The sequence below is a fragment of the Callorhinus ursinus genome, unplaced genomic scaffold (genome assembly GCF_003265705.2).
Source record: "Callorhinus ursinus isolate GAN/ISIS: 27379988/994484 unplaced genomic scaffold, GSC_fseal_2.0 scaffold1, whole genome shotgun sequence".
NCBI classification, from domain to species: Eukaryota; Metazoa; Chordata; class Mammalia; order Carnivora; family Otariidae; genus Callorhinus; species Callorhinus ursinus.
This window is the reverse complement of record NW_027397063.1, coordinates 116,021,025-116,035,716: the sequence shown is the minus strand read 5'-3', so window position 1 is coordinate 116,035,716 and position 14,692 is coordinate 116,021,025. Positions and strand designations below refer to the sequence as shown.

Below are 14,692 nucleotides of genomic sequence, written 5' to 3'. Positions count from 1 at the left end.
AGAGCAGTGTTCTGGTGCTTCTCAACTGACAAATTTCCAGGACCCTCTGCAAACAGTAGTGAAGGCATGAGTTCCATATTAGTTCTGCACCATGAGCCATTATGGCATTCCAACAGAGTCACCCACCAGGCAGAATAAGGTCTCATTCCAGATAAAACCACCAAAGGTGTGAGCTATTTCAAATTTACTCAATTTTCCAACCATGGGTCCAATCGGTCTGGGACCTAACATCTACCTTGGGGTCTCCATCCTAGACTATGTTTCTTCCTAAGCATGGATCACTGACAATATCCTACAAAATATTCTACTGGGTCCTGGTGCTGCCCATTTAGTGAGAAGATTACTCGTCCTGAAGTTCCAGGATAAACCTGCCAGCTGTAACATATCTTGCTGGTCTGACCTGATGGTGACCCACCGTGCTCTGTGTATGGGCTGTTTTCTTTTATTTTCCATCCTCTGAAGATTGTCAGAATTCTGCCTGTCTAAGCAATAAATCCATCTTTTCAGGGATCAATTGCTGTGGCTGGCTGCAATGCCTGGAAATCCAATTAACTGAAAAATAAATAAAAAATGAAAAATATACTGAAGTTGTGGCATAAATCAGCTAGAAAATGTTCTGCACATTAAAATAAACAAGGAGAAATTTCAACTTCATTTGTCTTCTTTTCCTTTTTTTAAACCCTGTTATTGATAAATTTAGCCTTGGTTCCAATTTTGTCTTAGCCACGATTTGCTCAAGTATAGATCTGTCGGGATGGCTATCTCTGTTCTAATTATACCCTGCAGGCGCTCTCCTTAGAGAAGCCAACTCGGCTAGGATTACCTTGGTGCCATATGTAAAACTTTAGGCCCTCTCTCTCCCTTCATCTTTTTACACCACATTTGTTCTTAAAGGGGCATAAATCTGCTCTAATGTCACATGGGAAATAGGAGTTATTTTGGCTTTCTAGGACATTTTGAAAAGGACAGAGTTTTCATCAGTTGGCTGAGCAAAAGACCTTATGCCTCACTGCTACTGAGTCTGCTGGGCTGGAGCCATGACACGCAGAGCTGGACAACCTTCCTGGTGAGTCTCATGGCAGTGAACCTCACTCCCAGCTGCATCCCCAGGCTTCCTGTCAATGCCCTAGAAAGGGCCCCACTGGGGTCCAAGGAACCAGGCAACCTGCAGAAGCCACCTGGGAGACAAGTGACCAGCAAAGGCACAGAGGGATATCGCCACTTTAACTCCCCTCTGTAACTGGAACACATATTCGTTTCCTGTGGGTGTCACTATAGAGGACAATCGGGTTGAGATCCTTATTCGCAATCATGGCCAGGGTCCAGCGTGGGAGGGCTCTGCCCCTCACTCACCATGTGACTTCAGACAGTCATGAGCTGCTCTGGATGTTTCCTTGTGTGTAAAATGAGCAGACTGAAATAGAGATTCCCAAGGTCCTTATAGGTCCCACTGTTCATGATTCCCTGTTTGGTGAATTTTTTATTTGAGGAACATTTGATGAACTATAAACTAGCTCTTATGTCCTTCCTTATTTCCTGTTATCTTTTCCATGTCATCACTGAATTTGCCATCCCTGGTTATGAACACTATACAGACAACAGGTCACGTGATGTTGCCATGGAAAATAGGAAAACAAGAAGTCGACTGTTTCTCAACATTTCTCATCAGGGAAGCAAAATGACACAACACTGCTTCCCCAAAAAGCACGCTTTCACTTCATCCTACCTCCCAACACTCCCTGAATAAAACAAATGATATCAACAAATGTGAGAGGAAACCTCTCCGAGGCTTCAAAATGTGGCAGTTTTCAAATTCAAATCACAAATTTTCTGTTATCCTTAAGAGGTTATTGATTTGGTTTTACTAAAAAAAAATAGTGCTTTATTTTCTAAATTTATTTCAAAATTCTGCTCATCCAAAAACAAAACCGAAAGGAGACAAACAGGATGACAAAAAGCGATAATCATTGGAGACATAGTCATGACTACCTAGAGGTAGTTCTATGATCATAAAATTACATTTGTTGCCACAAAGAATAGAAAACACATAGGGCTTAGGGTCTCCCCTTAAGTGAAGCTGGAGAGATCAGACTTATGCAAGGAAGTTACTGGAAAACAATCTCAATACAACAGAGGGATAAATTTACCCTCTTATTCCCAAGCCTGATCGCTATAGTATTTATTCATTTATTCTACAAATGTTTCCTGGACACTAACTCTATGCCAGATACTGTGCTTGGCAAGAGGAAAACAGCAGTGAATGCCCCAGTCAAAACCTTCTTGATGTTTACAGAGGGTGATGCATATATCCAGGGGTCATGGAAACAATGGGTCAGTTTCCGGGGGAAACAATCAGTTATTTAGCATAGTGTAGACAACTGTTCTTTTATTCACCTGTGGCTGCATTTTTCTAGCAGTGTTGGCATCAAAAAGGAAGCAGGAGCCTGAGGCTCTTATCTTTCCAATCCCTCTTTCTTCTCCAAGGCAGGTAGTTACAAGTACCAAATAAGTTTCTATTCTCACTATGGGATTTTTTGGTTTAAAACTGTTTATTGATCAATAAAAAAGTAGAAAATCACAGAGTCATTGCCTGGGGAAACTATACTAGTAATTTTACAGCAGGCTACATAGTAGGGAAAGATTACAAATGTTAGTAGGCAGGAGACCCAGCTCCTGCTGAAAACAAGTCAATTCTGACAAAAATCCAAACACCTTACTGACCTTGGAGAGTCTGCACAAGGTCAATGGCAGAGTGAATATGATCATACTGGTCCTGTTCCCAGTATGTTTACTAGCTTTAGAAAAAAGTGGACAGACATCATATGTATTCCCATATGCTTAAAAGTAATAAACACTGTAAATAACAGACTCAAGTCCTCAAAGGAATGCAAAAGAGAACATACATAGAATTTAGAACAACATTTTAAAATAGATTTTAAAGTTAATTTTTAAAATAGGACTGTCACTGGGACATATTGTTGCCACTGTAACTATTTATATTAATAACTCTGACTCACCCAATGAGTCTTTGTAAGCTCAGAGAGTATCCTGGCAGTATTCATTCATCTTTTCAGTCATCCCTTCTTCCATCTGCTCAACACGGACAACTGTGGGTGTAAGCATCCAGAGCTTCCACAGGAATACCATTGCCCTAGATCTTACTCCCAACAATGATCCTAACCTTGGCTCCTTCAAGGAGAACATTCATTCCAACCCACTCAGTACCTTTCCTTCCACCCACTTGCCTTACTTCTTACCCTTCTCTATGCCCATAACCCAGATATCCCCAAAATTGCTGGGGTCAAATATTTCCAATGCTCTCCTCTGTCTGCTTGCATGCTCACCTACTTCTCCTTCCTCCATGGCTTCATGGGTCACCATCTTAATTCTCTTTTATCCACCTTCAGCTCCTCTGTTGTCTACTGAATGAATCCCATACTTGATTTCTTCTGTCAGCCTTCTTTACTCTAAAAGACAGACAGACAATGGTGTATTATCTTAAATATCATCAGGAAAAATTGCCTTTTTCAGGGAGGTAGCATGGTCTGGGGTCTAAACAGTCATCCAACCATAAGTTTTGTTTATAAGGATTGCTGGAGAATGGTGAAGAGGTAAGTGAAGGATTGCCTGTCAGTTGTCTCAACAGAGAGGGGCACCACACATTCCCAGGTGAGCTGTCCTTTTCATGCTCATGGCAAGGCTCTTGGTCTTCAATCCTGAAACCCAAAAGGTGGGTATCACCTGTCAGCTCTGACCACATTCCATCAGGACCAGCCAACTGAAGAAATAGGACAAAGTTGTTATCATTATTGGACATCTCAGCATAAAGTGGTTTCTCATTTTCCAGAAAAGGTCAGCTCTTGATGGAATGGCACCCTGCATGGGTAAAATTTGATGGGAAAGAAAAGAAGAGAAAAGGCTCACAGCACAGGGTCCTGTCTATGGCAGTCATGCCAGGTCAGGTAGCACCATTGAGAATCCTGGCAGATGGGTGGAGATTAGGGACACATCACCCCTCAGGCATTAAAGGATTGCAGAAGCAGAAAAAAATGAGAGCCTCAAAACAAAAGGCACATTCTCCACCTCTCACTTTGGTCAAAGGGAGCCTAGGTTGTATTATGGGAGAGCAGCAAGGCCACGGAATTGGGGACCTCCTTCCCTACTCTCCCATAATAGGAGAACTTAACAGTGTGAGGAGCAGCGAGGTAACTGAAGGTTCTCCCTTCTGTCATTGGGTATCATGGACCCCCCTATCAAGAGCTTGTAGTCTAGCTTTGACTCCATATCTTGAATTCATGGGGGTGAGCCTGAAGACTCAAACATGAGGGGTCTATTCATATGGAGAACTAAGGACCCTCTCGAGTAAGTCCTATGCTGAGAAAAGAGAGAACAGAGCTACAGAAGCTTGGCTCTGAGTAATAGATTGCAGTTAGAGGTGACACACTCAATGGTCCTCAATTCCAGGTTGAAGGACCTATAGCAAGATCTAGTGCAGCAATAACAAAATTCAGCATCCTATGAGTCAGAGGTGGAGAGAGACTGTAGTGAAAGCACCCATGCCTATGTGCTGATCATACATGAGGTTCTCTCAGGGACCTTCAGAGTCATTTGTGAGGCAGAGAGCCAGAGTGAGAATGTTGACTTGTGGCCGTCACCCCAGGTGGGGCCAAGAAACATGGAGGAGGGCTACCAGGCAAAGACAATCTAGGCGAAGAGCCCCAGTTTTTCAGCCCAGTGCGTCTTTTCACACAGACATTAGAGATGGCCCCAGCCGGAACTGTGGAGAATGAGTGTCAAGAAGTCCCCCCAGAAAGGAAGTTTGTGACACATGAGGTCTCCCCACATACGCAGGCCCTCACTTCACACACCCTGCTCCCCACAGATATAGCAAAGGATGGCATCATCATTCCCACCATGGTTTCTTTGGCTACAGCTACTGTTGATGAACTCTGGTCAAAGAACAAAAGGCCAAGAGACCTAGTGAGTCGTTTGGGTAAGCAAAAGACCCATATGACTGAGTTGATTTGATGTAGTTAATTAAGGAAAACACCAAACATCAAACTCCTTCAGACTCTCATTTTCCATACAATTCTGGCCTGAATGGCTTAAGGTCAGGGCTAAAGTCAGCATCACAGTTCTCCATCCTCCTCTGAAAGGTGAAAAGATCACCTGTGCCTGCCACTTAACCCCCCTGACCCTCCATAACTCCAACTACAATAAGAAGAAACTAGTACCTGTGAATGTCAGAGGGTTTCAAGGACTGATAGCATTCTCCAGATCCCTGGGGGTTAGAGGAGTAAGCATTTTCTGAATCCCAAGTATTATTACAGCAGGATTTACCCTTTTTATTTTTTTTTTAGGTTTCTATTTATTTATTTGAGAGAGAGCATGGAGCAATGGGGAGGGGGAGGGGCAGAGGGAGAGGGAGAGGGAGAAGTAGAAGCAGACGCCCCGCTGAGCAAGGAGCCCGATGCAGGGCTCCATCCCAGGACTCTGAGATCAAGACCTGAGCCACAGGCAGATGCTTAACTGACTGAGCCACCCAGGATTTATCCTTTTTAGGCCTAAAAGTGTTCTTTTCTCTTTACAGATCCTAGAAAACTGATGCTCAGAGCAGGAAAGTGACCACACACAGCCAGTCGGTGGCAGTCTCAGAATGAGCAGCTGGATATCCTGATGCACTTCTTCTGCAATTCAGCTGGGACAACCAGATTGACCTGGTGGATCTGGGGGCAAAGAGCAAACACGACCTGATTCATTCATGGTGCCTGAAGAATACAGCCCTCCAGAAAAAAGCATCTTCTCAGAATCCTCTGTACTTTGGCTTTCCTATCCTTGCTGGTACTGAAACTCCTTCAGGTAGGCCCATGCCATTTCTGTGGCCTTTTTTCCCAAAAGAATAACCAGTCTTTTCTTCTAATTTCTACTTAGTAATGTTGCAATAGTGAACTTTTTCCTTCCGTACTTCCTCATTAAAGTAATGCAGGGTTGGTTCAGCGGAAAGCTGATTTGAGGTCCTCACCTTTGTAACTGAGCCCTGGTCTCTAATTGGGATCTCCTCAGCAACATCCCTGTTGTCAATGGCAGGAAGACTTCTTCAGCTTGGTTATGAATTCTGATTTTTTTACCTTAAGTCTTGAGGACTCCCTACAAATAAAATTTTAATATAATTGGTTTCGGTGCATCTAGGAGCCTTTTAATTACCCTCTGAAAGATGCTTGGGCAACAGCTTGTTATTAGATTAAACAGTGTCAGCATCTGTATTGTAAACATGAACAGGTTTGTTACATTTTTGCAAACCAACATTTGCCTTCTATTATTTTTTTCTCTAAGGCGACTCTTTTAGGGGTACAGCTCCAATCCAATAGACAAAGTGGACACCATGCCAATGGGAACACCATCTTTTCTCCTTACTCCCCTCCACATTGGATCCTGGCCATTTCAGACACCTTCATAAAACCACAGGGCACCTTGCAATAATTCAGGAGCCCATTACACAGCAGGCCGACTCCACAGGCAGGCCCTCCCCTGCTCTGACGTAGCACGCCCGGCCATTTCACTGCTCATTAGCCCCTTTTCCAGAGAGTGAGCAGAGAAAACAAGAGGAGATAAAATTCAAACCCATCCGTTTGCCTCCTATTAGCTGCTGTAGTTAAAAGTTTAATGGAGGAGCAGGCTGGAATGATTAATTAATATAAAGTTTAAAGAGTGTCTCTGAAGCTCATTTGTTTAAGCTCTTCCTTTCCTCCCGAATCACCTATGGTACACGATGCGCTGGCCGCAGGACTGGGATCCAGTCGGCCAGAGGGAAGATGATCATGGCAAGGGGCTGAGGAAAGAAAACTGACATTAGATTTTCTTTCTACCAAATCCAAAACTTTATGTTATCTCATACAGCCTTTTTGAGTTTTTTAATTAAATTAGAAAAAAAAACTATCTTATGCCTAGTAAAAACCAAAATGACGGCTTCTTTCTTTGTGTATTCCATTTATAGAAACACTACAGGGAAATTCATACTTCCAGAAATAATAAATCTTAATAATGTCATCAGGAAAACTGACTCTTAATGATAAAGAATTTACACAAGATACTAAGCAAACATTGCAGCAAGTTAATCGAGGCTTAAATAAACAATTAATAGTGATCATGCAAGATAAGCCCTTCAAAAGGAAGAAATAGAAGTTTGAGCTTTTCAAAAGGAATATTTACCTGTGGATAGAAAGAAATATGTATTAAATTTAAAGAAATAGACAAGCAGTATCTTCCTCTAAACAAAAGATTGTTGTCTCACACTTTATATTTGTTGGTTTATCCTGAACAGTATTTTAATATTTCATCAGAAAATTCTTTTCCCTCTAAGTGCGTGGTTTTTTCCATTATATCCAAGTGTATACCCAAACTTGAAAGGTTTTACAGAAGGAATACATCTCTAATCTTTGAAAGACATGATAAAATACATGATTTAGTGAAATTCACTTTATTATCACATTTGCAAGAATATATCCAAGGCACACAATGAGGTCTCCCTACACATATGATACAGGCTCTATTTCCTAAGTCATTTTATCCAAAACTCAAGGACAAATCACCCATAGAGCATGGAGAAATTGAGAGACTGAACTGGAATAGGAGTCAGCTGGGTTATAGCTATGGAAACTTGGACCAACCACTTCCCTCCCTGGGTCTCAAGGTGTCCTCTAACTCAACAATTTTGTGTTCTAGGAGATAGGGGATCAGATCAGATCAGAAGCAAGGCCAGATGAGTTAGAGAAGTGCAAATTCAAAGTTCAACTGAGGGTAGAAATGATACTACATGACAGGTTTGAAGCTGGAAACCTCTAATTAACTGGAAATGATGAGGGGAGGGGGAGGGAGGGCACTCTCGGTCTAGAATCTGAAGCTCAGCACTAGTGTTTTATGAATTTTACTATCTCACCTAGATATAATCAGGCTCTCAAAACGCTTTGGCAAGGGGGGAGGGAGGATTTATAAGCCATAATGCCAATCTATTAATCTACCAATGGGGATAGATATTTATAGTGACTGAAATACTCCTCATAGCTATTTAGAGTGACGGTTCCTGTTATTAAGGTGACTAGACCCTTGAACCAGTCATCAAAACATTACCCAGTGAGTATAGAATTAGTTAGAGCTGAGCTGAGAGAGGAAGGAACAGTATATGGAACTTCTAAGGTCAGATGAAAGAAAGTGTTCTTAACCAAGGTTCTCAGACCTAGGCCTGGGTTTCAAGGCATCTGTGACCATGCTGAAACAGTATGCAGAACTACATATGAATGTGGCCATGTGCATTTTTCTAAGAGTGTCCATAGCATTCATCATCTTCTTGACATGGCCCGTGATCTCTAAAAGTTCATGGACTGTTGGGAAACAGAAGAATAGACTCAAGATAGACAGAGTAGTCTGAAGCAGCTCTGAGGAGTCTGAAATCAGGAGCCAGAGCTGAGTGGCAGTGTGAGGATTCTCAGGGAAGGGTTAGGTCAGGAAGGATGGGCCAAGTAGAGGCCTGGTCCAGGCCAAGTGGGATGCCCCCGCACTGACTCCAGGGACTCCACAAGAAACCTCCCTCACATGTAAAGGTGCAAGGCCTGCCATATCACCAGGGTGGGACTCCTGTACATCCTGCTGAACAGTGCAGCCAATTCTACAGGATTACTCATAAAAGATAGGAGGCATCAGACTGGGTCCCAATCACCCCAACTTCAGCCTAGCTCATGCCAACCCCCTCTGACAGAGCACTGCCCCTCTATCCCCTATCTTTTGTCTTCCCCTAAATCCATCCTTTGATTTCTTTATGGGCAAAAGGGGACAACTCGGGAAGACCCAAGGACACCAGTGGAACACACAAGTATTACCTCTCACAAGAGCTTTTGTCAGAGTAGATGGTTGACTCATTGGGCCAAGGTGGGCATTCAAATGTAAAGTTTAATTAATTAAGATTAAATAAAATGAAAAATTAACTTCTTCAACCACACAAGCCACATTTAAAATGTTCAATAGCCACATACACTTAGTGGCTACTGTTATTGAACAACACATGTATAGGATATTTCAGTCATCACAGAAAGTTCTTTTCTATATAACCCAGCACTAATCTCTATAAACACAAACAGTAATTCCAGTAATGATTCAGAAAAGGGTAGAGCCTGAAGTGAGCAGAAATAGCTAAAATGCTTCAGGCAGGAAATTGGACTGACACTGAACCTCCAGATGAGATGACAGCACGGGAAGGGGCATTCGTTCTGAAGCATGGTAAGAAGAAAGGTAAGAATGAGGAGAAGAAACAGGCATAGACCGGGATGGAGTCTGGTGCATGTTCATGGTGAATATGTACTACAGGGATGAAGGAATGAGTGAATGGCAGGAGACAAGATAAGTAGGTAGGCTGGAGGCAGATTGCACAGGCATTTCCATATCTGGCACCGTAAGTTAGGCCTGACAATAATAGCTACCAACATTGGCTACCATTTACTTAATGCTCACTGTGTTCCAAACTTCATACCAAGAGATTTATATAAATTATTAAATATAAATTATTAAATTTACTCCTTGCAACACCAAGAAGTAAGGACTTTTAATTCCTATGATGAGAATGACAAAACTGATGTTCGGCGAGTTTAGGTAACTAATACCACGAACAAGCAGCTTGGAAATGGGGGGCTGGCATTCACTCCCAATGCTGTTGTTTCTAGTGCTTTCACCCTACACTTGCATGCCCCTGCCTGTCCTCCAAACATCTTTCTTTTTGATTAGGAAGGGCTTTGCCTTCACCCTTTGCAATGTATATCAAGTTTCCAAGGCATCTCTTCTGGAAATCAGTTTACCATTTTCTGACACTAAGGGGAAAACTCTCTTAACAGGGCCCCCATCCTGGTCCTTCATAGTTTAGACCATGTGACATCAGCAAGAACAGGAACGGGACAGAGGAGTTTGGAAATGGCAGCATTTGGCCCTGTGGTGTGGATAAGGGGCATCTAGACAAAAAAGCTGGTGTATTCAAGGTCTCACCAACTTTTCAGTTGATGTCTAGGCCAAAAGTCATCTCCCTGTCTCCGGAGTTCCAGCCACCTATCAGAGATTCAGGGCAGGATTTCTGGCTCCACGGGCTCTGGGCACCTTTGTGGCCCTTCTCATTGTCTCTCATTCCTCCAAAAGCTTGCTTGCTACCTTTCTGTAGGTTTGGGTTTTGGAGTTTGCACATATGGATTCTTCCCCCTCATAACTATGACTACCATTTTTGCTGGCTGCTCCTAGGGCAGACGCAGTCTTGGATGTGACTAGATTGGAACAAAACATTTCCCACAATTGAGAAAGAAGTTAACATGCTTTTCCACACCTCCATACTTTTTCTATAGAAATAGAATACTTCATTAAGTTAACAAAGCATAACAATTCATTTCAAATTATTATAGACAAAAATTTATTACAGCATTTAGAGCAAGATTTAAAGAAATGCATATACCTTGTTGCTACCTTTAGCAGTCATCATTCACCACTTAATCTAATCCTGGCACTCACTCACAGCTTAAACTTGAATTCACCCTGTGTCTTTCCTTAGAGTTTAAATCCTTTTTGGGGTTGACACTTGGCTTTTTTTTTTTTCTTCAGGGTATTAGAGATTTTGGCACCAAAAATATTCCACATGGTTTCTCTCTAGCTTTTCCCAATTTTAGCTACCTTCACACAGCTTATCAGTAAGACGGTGCCCCACTGTGGTCTTAGCATTTTAATTAACAGTCTTGCTGTCTAATCACTCTGTTCTTCTCATGAGAGGCTGACCTTCCACTCCATGCCATTTGCCAACAGCCAAGAAGAGAAATTAGAGTCAAGTCACATAGTATACATGGTGCAGAACGAACACACACACACACACACACACACACACAGTAGCTTTTCTCCTTTTCATGTAAGAAAGAGGTGATTTGACACAAAGGGGAAGGCCTTCTTCAACCAGGCTTTCTGTCCACAGTAGTCAATTGTTTATTTTCTTACTTGGTTGTTTTTGTTTGTTTGTTTTTTAGGTTTTATTTATTCATTTGAGAGAGAGAGCATGTGCACAAGCAGGAGGAGTGGCAGAGGAAGAGGGAGAAGCAGGCTCCCCACTGAGCTGGGAGACCAACACAGGGCTCCATCCCAGGACCCCGAGATCACCACCTGAACCAAAGGCAGACGCTTAACCAACTGAGCCACCCAGGTGCCCCTTTAATAAGGCCTAAAGACCTCCCAATTCATTCACAATCCTCCTTCTACCTACACAATATTTCAACAGAATATAATATTTTTAAGCCAGATTGAGAAAAGTTTTTCTACGATATCTTATTTTAGTAGGTTGTCAGATATAAGGGTAAAACATCCTATTTCTATGTACAAAAATAGAATTCAAATTTGTACATTATGGGAATAAGTTCTTTCTGAGTTCTATGAGGAAAGTTGCTCTTCTAACAGAATCAAAATCACAGGGAATGCCAAATGCCAACTTGTAAATTTGGGGATTATTGGAATTGGGAAATCATCATTTTGTAACCATCAGGGCAAAGATTGGTTCAAGCAAGAATCATCAATGGTTGCTAAATCTGGAGGGGAATATTGATGGTGAGCACAATATCTGCATGGTCTTAAAGGGTTTCCTTAAAGGTGGGTGAACAAAATTAGCATCACCAAAAAGAGGCAGTCAGACTACGTGTGCCTCCAGATGTAGTACTAGCTGAAGGTTATGCCTGGAATGCATCAGACTGTCAGGAAACATCAGACAAACCGAAAATGAAAAACATTCCTTTTTTTTTTTTTTAAGTACCGAATTCTTCAAAAATACCAGTGTCTTCAACAGAAAAGGAGGCAAGCCATAAGAGACTTTTAACTCTAGGAAACAAACTGAGGGCTGCTGGAGGGGAGTTGGGTGGGGGGATGGGGTAACTGGGTGATGGGCATTAAGGAGGGCACATGATGTAATGAGCACTAGGTGTTATATGCAACTGATGAATCACTAAATTCTACCACTGAAACTAATACTACACTCTATGTGAACTAACTTGAATTTAAATAAATTTTGGAAAAAAAATACCAATGTCTTCAAAGACAAAGAAACGCTATAGAAATGTTCCAAGTTAAAAGTGACAAAAAAGACATAATAATAACTAAATATAATGCCTGATCCTAGACTGGACCCATTACTGAAAGGGGGAAAAATGCTATAAAGAACATTATTGGGTCAACTGAAAAAACTGGAATATAGAGCTAGATTAGCTCCAAGTACTGCATAATGTTAAATTGTGTTATGAATTATATTGTAATGTAAATAAATTGTATTGTGGTCAAAAGGCTATTTTTAGTCTTAGGAAATATGCACTGAGGTATTTAGAGGTAAAGGCAATGACGTATACAACATCATTTAAATCGTTCAGAAAAAAATTATGTGCGTGTATGTGTGTGTTAGTGCACAAGCACACACAAATGATAAAGCAAATCCAGCAAAATGTTAACAATAGGTGAATATGGGGAAAGAGTTCATGGACGTTCTATGTTCTATTCTTGTTCTTGCAACTGTGTTATAGGTTTAAAATTATTTCCAAATAAAGAGTTAACAACCACACACACATACACACACACACATGGAAATTAGTGAAGGAAAATTCCAGGAGGGAAGGAAGACCACCCATCTCCATCCTAATGCCCTCCAGGAAAGACAGCTATCCTCATTTATCCCAGCCCCTCACTCCTCTGAGAGAGATGGCCTCTGAGAGCACCACAATTGCTTTCAGTGGCAGTTTGCTCTTCCTGTCTTGGCTTAAACTTTAATAAGTATTTTTTTCTCTTGGTCCAGCTAAGGTAAAAGTGAAAAAAGTTTTTCAATTTTTGACTTTAAAAAATTTTAGGGAAAAAGAAACAAAAGGAATAGAAAATGCAAGTATAAATCCAAGTGAGGTTACAGGCAGATTTCTCATCCTTAAATTACCAAACCACTTGACAAAATTTGGCCGGCACCATTTACTGCACTCACCTAAATTCACCATACCTCTTACTTTCTCGACTTACCCAAAGTTAATGTACCTTCATCTACTTTTCTCAGCAAAGAGATTCACTAGTAACCATGTGACCTTATGGCCAGTGCCATCAGCCCAGAATTCTCCTTGCCTCATACAAATAACTTCTTCTTCCATAAACAGCTGGAGTTCTCACTAGTGATCAGAAATGAGGTATAGCTCTTCATTCCCTGTCCTCAAGAGCTCAGAAGGTATCTCAGTGTCTTAATGTAATGTAAGTTGATGGGAGTTTCACCCTAACCCATGAATTGTGCAAGAATGAACTGTTAAGTTTGATTGATTGTGGCTAGGTTTTCATGAGGTGAATTTGAAGATTATTGAACGCTACTTATGTGCCTAATAAAGATCTTTATTCTTTTAGTTAAAAAAAAAAAAGAAGTCAAGGGACACCTGGGTGGCTCAGTCAGCTAGGCATCTGCCTTCCACTTAGGTCATGATCTCGGGGTCCTGGGATTGAGTCCCATATCAGGCTCCCTGCTCCATGGGGAGCCTGCTGCTTCTCCCCCTGCTTGTGCTCTCTCTCTCTCCCTCTCCCTGACAAATAAATAAATAAAAATCTTAAAAAAAAAAAGAAGAAGAAGTCAGGGGCGCCTGGGTGGCTCAGTCAGTTAAGTGGCTAACTCTTGACATCAGCTCAGGTCATGATATCAGGGTCATCAGATTGAGCCCCAAGTTAGGCTCCAAGGTTAGCGGGGAGTCTGTTGATATTCTCTCTCCCCACCCTCTCCCTCTCCCCCTCCCCCGACTCACACTCTCTCTCTCTCTCTCTCCTTAAAATAAATAAATTAAAAAAAAAAGAAGTCAGTGTTTTATTGAATCAATAAGTTCCTGTTTATGGTCTGTAGAGAGGTCTGCAGCTCACTGGCAGAACAGAGATGATAGATATACTCAGGGCCCAGTGACCCTCCCCAGGTCAGGCGTCATCTCTACCAACTTGTCCTGGTGCTCCTGAAGACACATTCAAGAGTCATTCCCTGCCCCATTACCACTGCCACACTTTCACCACCACCCACACCACCCCTTCACCTCCACTGCCAAGGGCACAACAAAGATGAAAAGCTCTTTTCCCACACAATATCAGTGCATATGGCCAGAGAGAAGCAGCCATTCAATCACGAACTTCCTCTGTCCAGATGCCTCTTTCTTAGATCCCAATCTAAACTTGTTCTCAATCCTAGTTCCCTTTGGTCTAGCTTTCCAAGTAGTTTATTTTTTGTCTTTTCTGTCCAAGTTGAGTTTACATTAGTTACAGTTGGCTAAATTGCTGTCACAAACATATTCACAAATGTAATAGCTCAAACACAAAAAGAAATATTAATTTGCTCACATAATTATTCAAGACAAGCATTTCTGAATCAGCAGGAAGCTCTTCATCATATACTGATTCAGGGACTCAGTCTCCTTCCAATTTGTGGCTACACTATCCTCTGGAACCCCATCATCCCCTGTAGTCTCTGCATTCAGCTGGTGAAAGGGAAAGAGCTACAAAAGGTCCACCTGCCTCTTAAAGGCCACAGCTTAGAAGTGGTACACATTGCTTCCACTCCTCTTCCATTGGTGAAAACTGGTCACATGACCCCAGCTACTGCAAGGGAATTTGAGAAAATGTAGTCCATGGCTGAGCAGCTCTTCCT

The 14,692-nt window shown here is 41.9% G+C and overlaps 2 long non-coding RNA genes across 2 annotated transcripts in view; one reads left to right on the top strand and one right to left on the bottom strand.

The window, feature by feature from the left end:
• Nucleotides 1-212: 212 nt before the first annotated feature.
• LOC141373994 (uncharacterized) overlaps nucleotides 213-14,692 on the bottom strand; it is a 62,642-nt gene continuing 48,162 nt past the window's right edge. The window contains exons 7-8 of the long non-coding RNA XR_012380503.1: nucleotides 3,345-3,467; nucleotides 213-552 (exon numbers count right to left, since the gene is read on the bottom strand). This is a non-coding gene — a long non-coding RNA (uncharacterized lncRNA). The remainder of the gene's footprint in view (nucleotides 553-3,344; nucleotides 3,468-14,692) is intronic.
• Nucleotides 5,454-6,936, top strand: LOC112831587 (uncharacterized). The gene is made up of 2 exons (XR_003210190.2): nucleotides 5,454-5,859; nucleotides 6,334-6,936. It is a non-coding gene; the product is annotated as an uncharacterized lncRNA (long non-coding RNA).